Genomic DNA, 11099 nt, shown 5'->3' with positions numbered 1-11099 from the left:
GTCACAAGCTCTCACACAAAGGATCGGAACACACAACAACTGGCCCAAGCTTAGGGCGCATGATCTCATTGACCACTCATGCTCATCTTGATAAGAAGACTAGACTCCGCTGGGGTACGGCAGCTGATACCTAGCTTAGCCTTCTCGGCTAGTCTCCCCTGTATTGATCCATTGTGTTAGCCTAGGCATGCTTCAATCGCTTCCGTGCTCCTAGTTGGCCATTGAGGAACGTGATGCCCAGCCAAAGGCCGCTTTTGTTTATCGTATTCTAGTACTAGGTCCGGTATCCTTCTTCGCTAGTCTAGGCTCGGGGCTATTCAATCATATGAATTTTTTTGAGGTTTTTTTCTCCTAGGGAAGATTATAGAGTCTTGTCTTATCCGAAAAGGTATCCAAATCGACGGGGGCCAGCTGGGACTATGGATACTTTTATTCACATCTCCTAATCTACAAGATTAAAAAAAAAAGTTTGAAGGCGTAAGGTTCGTTATCGAGTAAGTTTTCTTCAAGGTCTTCATCTGCTCTGCACTTTATCTTAATCGGTAGCCAATTGACATTCCCTTCGGAGAAAAGAATGTCTTTGTCTTACAACTTGGTATCAACGCCTCAGAAGGAAATTGACGTATAATAGGTTGACTGGATAGACCTAGACCTGTCTCGCAAGCTGTGGACTCAGGCCTTCCTCCTATTAGTCACTCGCCCCGCCTGAATTTGCCAAGGAAGTGACATACTTTATGTATCTGCCACCCATAAGTGCTAGTGCTATAAGACTAATTACTAATTGGCATTCGCGAACTAAGAGCTCTTGTCCGCCTTTCTTTTAGGTTGTTGCACACTTTGAGGTAATTACCATTCTTAGTTATAGTAGTAGGAATGTGATCTTTTCCTTATCTAGATCTATCTACACTGTCTCAGCTCTTGCAAAGCAGTAACTATAAGATTTCTGGGTATGTAGTTTATACTGTCACCGAACTCTAAGCGCTAGTTGCACCTTCTTCGGTCTCTTTCATCGGTGTGGACCAAAGGAACTTACTGAGAAAATGATTTTGAGTTCAATTACTCGAGAGTCGGAGCTAGTTTTTCTATTTCTCATGTAGCGCTAAGAAGGAAGGGAAGGACCAGCTTCAGAATTGGATCCAATCCATCAGACTTTGCGCCTTAAGCTTTGATCCCTTGTTTCACTCCGGACAGATCACATGTAGCAAAATACACCTTGGCAAAGCTCTGCTTGACAGGAAGAAGTTCCACCGCTCACCTGACACAGAACCAATCGGGAAAAGGAAGAGAATAGCTAAACAACTTGAGAGATGATAGTTACTGCACCTGATTGCCCTGCACGACCGTCTTAAGCGAATGAACCTATAGAGTGGATAAGAAGGACTTTCTTGCAGACCGATCTTCTGCCGAGTTCCCCCCCCCCAAGCTCACGTGATAATCGGGACAGAGAGAATGGACTTGATTCACCTTTTCCCAAAAGCCGTTCGGCAAGAACGAGAGCAAGAATTTCCACGTCAAGTAGTAAGTCCCCTTACTCTCGTCGCCTATACATATTTTACCTTCCATTGTCTTAGCGAAGATATCAACGTACTCCTGCATGCCGGTAAGTTTCTTCCTTAGCCTAGAAAGCCAGTCTTCTTTGAAGCCCACCAATCCATCTTTAAGCGAGAGTCGGAAGATCTAGCCTAGGTAGGTTTCAATACGCAAGCAAACTGCGTGATCACACAGCTCTTATATCAAAAGCAATTCACGCGTGAATGTATACGATCATCAAATGTAGAGGAACTTCCACCCCTTTCATTTTGTGCTCGCTCACGCAGAACGGAAGACCAAGCATAGGCACGCGAATGCAAATAAAGGTGACCTCAGTGTTGCGACCAGGTCCACCCAATTGGGCTTCCTTGAACGGAATGGCTTTGGGACCACTGACAAGATTCCCTTGCGTATATCCCGCAAGTGCACGGGTTTGTCAAAGTAATAATCCCGGGTGAGTGGGTATCGAATCCACAGGGAGTAGGGAGTAAAGACACTTAATTCGATTCTTAGCTATGTGGAATATCAACAATGAGAAGTATGACAATGATTCAATTCTCAACAATTAAAAGCAATAAGTAAGAGAGCAAAAGTAAGGATGAGGTAAGGCAATCGATAAAGATGGGGTACTCGGATGATGCTTCACCTAGGATAATCGCTTCAAGTGCAAGAACTCTCTATTATGCTTCCTAATCAATGCAATGGTGAGTCATGGAAATCCTTACATACATAGTCCCAAATCTAAGGTCAACTATTCCTTACTCTATTCATGTCCTGGAGGAGAGATTAAATAACCTCTCAACCTCGCACTCGAATAAAGTTGCAATGAGCTCTAGGGATTCCAGGTGATAAATCTCTTCCTAATTATAGACCTAACCCTTTGGTCCAGGCGGAAGGTCCTTAACCACAATTAAGCAATAGATACTAAGATCCCCTCAACGCTTCACTCCGTTGCACGCGCAACTAAGCCCCAGCTAAGATTCATCCCTTAGACCATTCACTCTATTATGGCTGCAAAGAACTCGAGGAACGGAGGTAGAATCTATCACGTCGGAGGGGAAAGGGGACGCTCCTGTACCTCTCGACTCACCCTCTCAACCCTCTCCAACCTAGCTTTGTCTAACGCTCGTGGTGTGTCACTCACTCACAAGGTTACCAACAAGAACTCTCAACCCTAGTGTCACTCTAGGGGAAATGTTCATACAATCAAGCATTCAAGGTTGGAACTCACAATAAACATCAATTTATTGAAAGCATAATAAAGAAGTTCAATAAAACGAATACATCCTATGCTTCACAATCACCCAAGTACCCACTAGGGGTTTAGCTCTCCATGGAGCTAAGTACAATCAAAGAAATCGAATGTAAAAGCAATGAATCCATAAAGAAACCCCCTCAATGGTCTTGCCGATGGTCTTGTGGAGAGTCCTCTACTCGTCGCAAGGGATCCTTTGTCCGGCCTAGGATACACCTCGCCGGATCGATGCCGACGAAAGCTCTCCCAATAACCTTCTACCAAACGACCCGTGATGTTGGAGCTGTAGAACCTCTTCAAAAACCTAGCCAATACCCCTCAAAACCCTAGCCGAAGCCCTCTCTCAAGTTGGGGAAAAGATGGAGAAAAGAATACTAAAATTGTGGCTGAATCGGCTTTAAATAGGGCTGGAAACGGGCGACTCCACGGGCGTGGATGGTACACGCGCCCGTGGGGAATTTCCACACGGCCGTGGATAATTTCCACACGCCCTTGTGGATTCTTTGACCTGAATAACTTCCCAATTCAATATTTTCATTGGGCTAACGCAAACGGGCACACATTTACGTCGTGAATCACTTGCTTCTTCAATGATATACATGTTGGTGGAGCTCTCGTTCTTATGTGCATAAATCGGAATGCTCGAGTGTGACTGCCTTTGTGCCCCTCCAAATGGATGTGCTCACTCGAATGCGAGGAGGTTGGCACACACTCTAGCATCTCACACCTGACCTATGTCTTCACGTTTGAACCTTAGCAAGATTTCATCCAAAATAAGTGCATTATGATCCACATTGCCCTATTTCCTTCATACTCGGCCTCACAACCCTACCTGTATAAAAGTGATATAAAAACACACATATTAGTGTAAAAACCTGAGAAAAGTAATGCTCAACATAAGGAATGAACACTTCACATTCATATCGCACAAGCACTTATCAAACTCCCTCACACTTAAGCTTTTGCTTGTCCTCAAGCAAACATTAAAACATTCTGTGCATCAATGAAGAAAATATTGAAAGTATTCTACAAGTAAGGAAAATTTCAACACTAAATACGAAAAATTAATGCTTTAGCTAAAAAACTTGAATAAAAAAGGAAAACAAACCCGAATTTCGTGTATGTCTGTAAACTCACTCAAAACAACCCAAAGTATACTTCTCAAAGTTCTAAGTACAAGGGACTTATTTATCTACAAAAGTGAGAAAAATTTTAAAAGATGGTAGTAGCTTCACACATCCTCTAAGGTAGCCCTTTCCAACTCGGCCGCTAAGGTGGCTTTCACACTTTCGAGGTGGTAGCTCTTTCTACCCGAGTGGTAGCTTTCACTCATCCTATGAGATAGCTCTTTCTCTCATTAGGGCATAACTAGTATCCAACTTGTGAGAGTAGCTTCATACTTCATAGGTGGTAGCTCTTTTCCACCCAACAAATACAAATAAACACTAAAAACTATTTTTGTTCCTTCTTTTCATTTTCATTTCCATATGAATTTAGCAAAAAGAAGTAAACCTAACTAGTCCCTTTAACATCAAACATGAGTTTCCAATAGAGTTCAGAGAGTGAGTAGTGCACTAAGTGTAAATCGGGCAAAAATTCCTAAAATTTCAAGCAAGAATTAGAGCTTGAAAACATTCAATGTTAATAATTCTCCTAGACTTAAGAATACAATCATTGCAACTAAGGTGAACCGCCATTGGCTATGTGAGCATATATCAATCAAGAACAATAGAGAAGATGTGCGCATTATGAAACTCCCCCACACTTAAGTTGTACATTGTCCTCAATGTACACATGCAAGCTCACTCAAAATATATCATTCAAAAATAGATGTGGGAGAAGTAATCAAAACAATACTTCCCTGACTCCTAGTGTTGCGTTTGATGAAGCCAATTCATTGGGAGTAGTGTTCCAACGGGTTGTGAAGCTCACACGGCCAAGTGCCGAAGCACCTTGGCCGTGCCCATGACTAAGTCTCAATTCCCAAGATGACAAGACCATCTCCACACATACATGAGGGGGTTCAGTGAAGCTCAAGAAAAACAAAAATAACTCGAGTGTATAAAAGATGAAGCAATGAAGACAACTCGGTAAATACAACATAACATAAACTCAGAAGGAAAAATCCTTTCTGAGTGAACAAGTCTAAAAACAAGAAAATAGAATAAAGTAAAATGCACGAAAGTAAAAGAAAAGTCAAGTGTCGGAGTGACTCTCGGGCTCCTGTGCTGCTGCTGCTGCTGAAGTGGAAGCACATGGTGGGTCCACCGGAGCTGGATTCGAGGATGGAGGTGCTGGAGGAACTGACGGGGCCTGAAGGGTCCTTGGCTGCAGGACAAATGATGAGGCAACATCTCTCTCTAGGATCTGCTGTAATATGTCAAAACGTGCCATGAACTATGTATACTGAGTGGCCTGCGTAGCCCGAATCTCGGCAACCTCAGCTCAGACCACTCCTATAGCATTCTCGAGCCTCTCAAAGCGATCATTGGCTCGAGATGGTTAAAACATACGCACTGGGGTGGTTCCTCGGCTGCTGGAGGTGCCTCGGTCTCCATCGATGCTGGCTGAGGCTCGGGGGTGGGCTGAGATGCTCCGGCTTCATCACCCTCATCCTCAGCTGTCTCTGGGGCTGGTAGGACTAAAGAAAAGACCCCTGTCAGAACCCTGTGGACCATGCCCATCATCCGCATAGTCTCTAAACTCAAGGGAGCGGGTACACTCATCTTCTCGGCCCCGCGAATCGAATCCAAGAGACCCATGCCCAGTACTAATCTCTTAATGTAGGGGCCCGAGAAGATCGCTCCCAGTCTAGCATAGTGTCCCTGGTGTCTAATGTACTCTACCAGAATGTGCCCTAAATGAATCGGTACGCGCTCTACCATCGAGTACAAGTACAGTAGCTCCTGACGGCTTAAAACACCAGTACTGTCACCGTGGCCATTCACCGACCTACTCATGATGGCGTGCGAATATCTGTATGGAGGTCCGGAAAGGCACGTGGCCTTGGGCACCCCGGGCTCGTACTGACATTGACCATATAGTACTCTGTAAGCTCTCTGCGGGGTCAAGGTTCCAGGATAATCAATAGGCAACTGTGCATACTCCTCTGTATCCGTGAATGCCTCCTCGTACAAGCCAATACGCTCTATCAAACTCGAACAAGGATAGAACCTCCACTGCAAACTCTCAGATGGCTGGCTCTCTACTCGTCAGCAACTGCCGCCAACCACCTTCTGAAACTAGATCCTCGATCTCATCAACAAACTCATCTCCCTGCTGAAGCTCCTGCAGTATAGTCATGTCCAAAAATCGAGTCTGTCCAAAACAGAGTCTCGACAAATGCTCATAACGGAACTGATGTTCGGGAATCGCAAATCACATACCCTCGCGCTCAGGGGATGACACACGTGGCCTCTTATCAGCTTGCTTCTTTGACCTAGTTGCCATGATCTGCAAAATTTAAACGAAATTGATCAAACAAGTTGATAAAACAATGTTACAGAAATCCACACGGTCGTGTGGAATTTCCGCACACCCGTGTGGATCCACGGGCGTGAGAACCGCACGGCCATGCATCAATAATCCAAAAATACAACTTAATAATACTTCTAACTTCATTCTAAACATAAATCATCGTTCCAATTGAAGAAACAAAGCATTATTAACCAGATTAATCGATAGAAACTATGAATTGACGAAAAAGATGATGAAAAGGGATTTACCGACGAGGAGGAGTGAGAAAATGAAGAGCCGGCTGGAAAACTTCGCTAAAATCCTACCAAACTGACGCTATGGACTCGGAGAGTACTGTGAGAGTGTTTTCAAGTAAAAAGGAGTCGTGAAGAGGGAGAGGAATCATCCTCTTTTAAACAAAACTCACGACTTTTGGCGTTCTTTGCATCCACATGGGCGTGCGGAAATTACACACGCCTGCGCGCTGCACTCCACGGGGCGCCACGACGCCCCGTGGCTTCCCCGGACATCCGAGAAAAAAATATCAAGTCTCACACCGCCTGCGCGGAAATTCCCCACCCGGGCGTGGACATTTACATGCTCAATTCACGAGGGGCAGCCGCACCCGTGTTTTCTCGGGATGGAGGGAACACCCTGCAGAGATTCGCACGGGCGTGCAGAAATTACACACGCCAGTGTGTGGTTCAGAAGGTCGCCCACAGGGGCGAGTCCACGGCCCTGTGTGCTCTTAGTAAAATCTGCCCAACTCTGCAGGAGTTTACACGCCCTTGCGAAAATTACCCACGGGCGTGCGCCAGTTGCATGGTCGTTCACAGGGGTAGCCGCACGCTCCTGTGCCTTCTCTGGATGAGCTCGTAGTATACACCCACGGGCGCGTGGAAATTCCACACGCCTGTGTGTTTTCTCTGGACGAGTTAGAAAAACCTGCAGGCTCTGCAGAACTATTCTAAACATGTTTACACAATCAGAGCCTGCTATATTATGTGAAATTTACCAAATAAAAACACGAAATAGAACTCAAACGACCAAACTTCATCAACTCTCAACAAAACACACAATGAGTTCTTTTAAAAACCCACAACAAAATCGCAGACAAGCACTTGAAAATTGAAACACCAACACTTAACAGTTTATTCATGAAAACAAACTAAACTAAAAGGTGCGAGAACAATAAACACTTGGGTTGCCTCCCAAGAAGCGCTTGTTTAACGTCACTAAGCTTGACGTATCTTTCTTACCTCACGGGGGTTCATAAATGAAGGTTGCCCTCTTACCCATGGCTTGAAAGCATGATGAGCAAAGTCTGTTGAGGGTAGAGGGTGTACTCTCGGGCTTCGGACCACCTAGCAATGGTTCGTCCAACTTCCTTGGCTCATGTACGTCTCCAACAATCTTTGAGTGTTTTCGGTGGCGTCTCCGAGCCCTCTTCATTTTCTGGAGCACCGTCTTCAAGATCCCCGGGGTAGATGTTTCTTCTCCAGTCAAACCAAGCATCATTACTTCTTCATTGCTCTCCTCTTGGTCGAACAAACCTTCATATGGATCCGGGTTGAACATTTCCTGCACATATTCATCAACAAGCTCATCAGTAGTGTCTAGAAAGTATAAAGTGTCATCGAAATCAAGAGAATGCCGCATGGCTTCAGCAAGGCGGTATGTGAGCTTGTCATCTCTAACTCTCAAAGTGAGCTCTCCGCCGTCCATGTCAATCAATGCTTTGGAAGTCCGCAAGAACAGTCTCCCAAGTATCAAGGGTACATCCGCATCCTCATCGACATCTAGCACTACAAAGTCAATCGGAAAAATATACTTGTCCACCTTGACAAGCACGTCTTCAATGATGCCTCTCGGATGTCGCACCGTTCGTTCCGCCAATTGTAAAGTCATCCGAGTAGGCCTAGGCTCTCCTAAGCCTAGCTTTTGGAAGAAAGTATATGGCATGACGTTGATACTTGCCTCCGAATCCGCCAATGCCATTTCCTCACCTAAGTTGCCGATGTTACACGGAATGATGAAGCTTCCTGGGTCTTTCTTCTTGTTTGGCATGTTCTTTTACAACACCGCCGAGCATGAAGCATCTAGCACCACTGAAGCACTCTCCTCCAATTTCCTCTTGTTAGTCAATAGGTCTTTCAGAAACTTCGCGTACTTAGGCATTTGAGCCAATGCCTCTACAAAAGGAATATTGATGTGGAGTTGCTTGAACAGACTCAGAAACTTCTTATACTGTTCATCCCCTTGGTCATTCTTTAATCTAGAGGGGTAAGAGATTCTTGGCTTGAATGGTGGGGGCGCCACCTCTTTCTCTTTGTTTACTCCCTCCTCAACCTCTACAACCTCGGGTATCCGTTCTTTTGGCTTTTCACTCGGAAGCCTCCCTTCAACCTCACGACCACTTCTCAAAGTGATCGCCTTCACATGTTCTCTAGGATTGGTTTTCGTGTTGCTTGGTAAACGTCCATGTGGCTTTTCAGAGAGAGACTTCACAATTTGCCCCACCTGATTTTATAGGTTGTGCAAGGAGGCGGTGTGATTGTGAAGTGTAGCCTCAACTGATTCTTTAACCTGAATTGTAGGTGTTGCTGTATGGATTCCCTTGAGGTCTCATGCCATTACCTACAAAGTCAACATTCTCAACTGAAGAAACATCACCAATGACGATTGGGCAATCAGATGGAGCATGTCCTCCACCACAACTGGTGCAATTGGTCACGGCCACAACTCTATTTGAAGCTATAAGATCTAGCTTCTTACTCAAACTCTCCACTTGAGGCGCCAATGAAGTTACCGCATCAATTTCATTGAGACCGGCCACCTTTTTCTTCTCCCTAGTGTTTCACTGGTAGCTATTTAACCAAATTTCCTCAATCAATTGATGAGCCTCATCGGGGGTCTTGCTACCTAAGGTACCTCCTATCGCCGCATCCAAGAGTTGCCTTGTACTCGAGTTCAAACCATTGTAGAAGGTTTGAACAATCATTCACTCTGGGAATCCGTGTTGTGGACACTTTCGCAGGAGTTCCTTGAACCTTTCCCATGTCTCAAATAGAGACTCCAATTCCAACTGCACAAAGTATGAGATCTCATTCCTAAGCTTTACTGATTTTCCGGGAGGGAAATAACGGGCGAGAAAAGCTTCTACCATCTCCTTCCATGTAGTGATTGATGCTTTAGGTAATGAGTATAGCCACTGCTTTGCTCTCCCCTTTAAGGAAAATGGGAAGGCTCTCAATTTGATGGCATCATCCGTCACACCATTTATCTTTAGCATGTTGCACACGTCGAGTAAGCTCTCTATGTGACTGTTTGGATCCTTGACAAGGTGCCCTTGCTTATATCCAGCAAGTGCACGGGTTTGTCGAAGTAATAATCCCGGATGAGCGGGGTCGAATCCACAGGGAGTAGGGAGTAAAGACACTTAATTCGATTCTTAGCTATGTGGAGTATCAACAATGATAAGTGTGGTACTGATTCAATTCTCAGAAATTAAAAGCAACAAGTAAGAGAGCAAAAGTAAGGAGGAGGCAAGGCAATCGATAAAGATGGGGTACTCGGATGATGCTTCACCTAGGATAATCCCTTCAAGTGCAAGAACTCTCTATTATGCTTCCTAATCAATGCAATGGTGAGTCGTGGAAATCCTTACATACATAGTCCTAAATCTAAGGTCAACTATGCCTAACTCTATACATGTCCTGGAGCAGAAATCGAACAATCTCAACACCTCGCACTTGCATAGAGTTGCAATGAGCTCTAAGGTTCCAAGTGATAAATCTCTTCCTAGATTTAGACCTAACCCTTTGGTCCAGGCGGAAGGTCACTAGCCACAATTAAGCCCTAGATACTAAGATCACCTCAATGCTTCACTCCATTGCACGCGCAACTAGGCCCCAGCGGAGGTTCATCCCTTAGACCATTCACTCTATTATGGCCGTAAAGAACTCAAGGAACGGAGGTAGAATCTATCACGTTGGAGGGTAAAGGGGACGCTCCTGTACCTCTCGACTCACCCTCTCAACTCTCTCCAACCTAGCTTTGTCTAACGCTCGTGGTGTGTCACTCACTCACAAGGTTACCAACAAGAACTCTCAACCCTAGTGTCACTCTAGGGGAAATGTTCATACAATCAAGCATTCAAGATTGGAACTCACAATAAACATCAATTTATTGAAAGCATAAGAAAGAAGTTCAAAAAATGAATACATCCTAGGGTTCACAATCACCCAAGTACCCACTAGGGGTTTAGCTCTCCATGGAGCTAAGTACAATCAAAGAAATTGAATGTAAAAGCAATGAATCCATAAAGAAACCGCCTCGATGGTCGTGTCGATAGTCTTGTGGAAAGTACTCTACTCGTCGTCCAAGGATTCCTTCATCAGGTATAGGATACGCCTCGATCGAAGCTCCCCTACCAACCTTCTTCCTAATGGAATCACGATGTCATAGCCGTAGAAACTCTCCAAAACCTTGGCCAATACCCCTCAAAACCCTAGCTGAAGAAAAGATAGAGAAAAGAATACCAAAATCAGGGCTGAATCGGCTTTAAATACGGCTGGAATCGGGCAACTCCACGAGCGTGGATGATACACACAGGCGTGCAGAATTTTCACACGGGCGTGGATAATTTCCACACGCCCGTGTGGATTCTCTGTTTCTTTGATTTCTCAGCCGGCTGTGAACAGTGCTGCTGCAGTGTGCGGACTGCTGCAGCATATGGATAAGTAATGCTCAACATAAGGAATGACTGCTTCGCATTCATATCGCACAAGCACTTATCAATCCTCATCGGCCAAACTGTTGAATTGTGCGGACTGCTGCAGCATATGGATAAATGCCA

At 44.9% G+C, this 11099-nt stretch overlaps 1 non-coding gene across 1 annotated transcript; it reads left to right on the top strand.

The window, feature by feature from the left end:
* The first annotated feature begins 9252 nt into the window (after positions 1 to 9252).
* Positions 9253 to 9359, top strand: LOC120269890. Its single transcript, XR_005539518.1, has one exon. It is a non-coding gene; the product is annotated as a small nucleolar RNA R71 (small nucleolar RNA).
* Positions 9360 to 11099: the final 1740 nt, after the last annotated feature.

Source organism: Dioscorea cayenensis, chromosome 9, assembly GCF_009730915.1.
Source record: "Dioscorea cayenensis subsp. rotundata cultivar TDr96_F1 chromosome 9, TDr96_F1_v2_PseudoChromosome.rev07_lg8_w22 25.fasta, whole genome shotgun sequence".
Classification (NCBI taxonomy): Eukaryota; Viridiplantae; Streptophyta; class Magnoliopsida; order Dioscoreales; family Dioscoreaceae; genus Dioscorea; species Dioscorea cayenensis.
The sequence above is the reverse complement of the archived record's forward strand: the minus strand, read 5'-3'. Positions and strand labels throughout refer to the sequence as shown.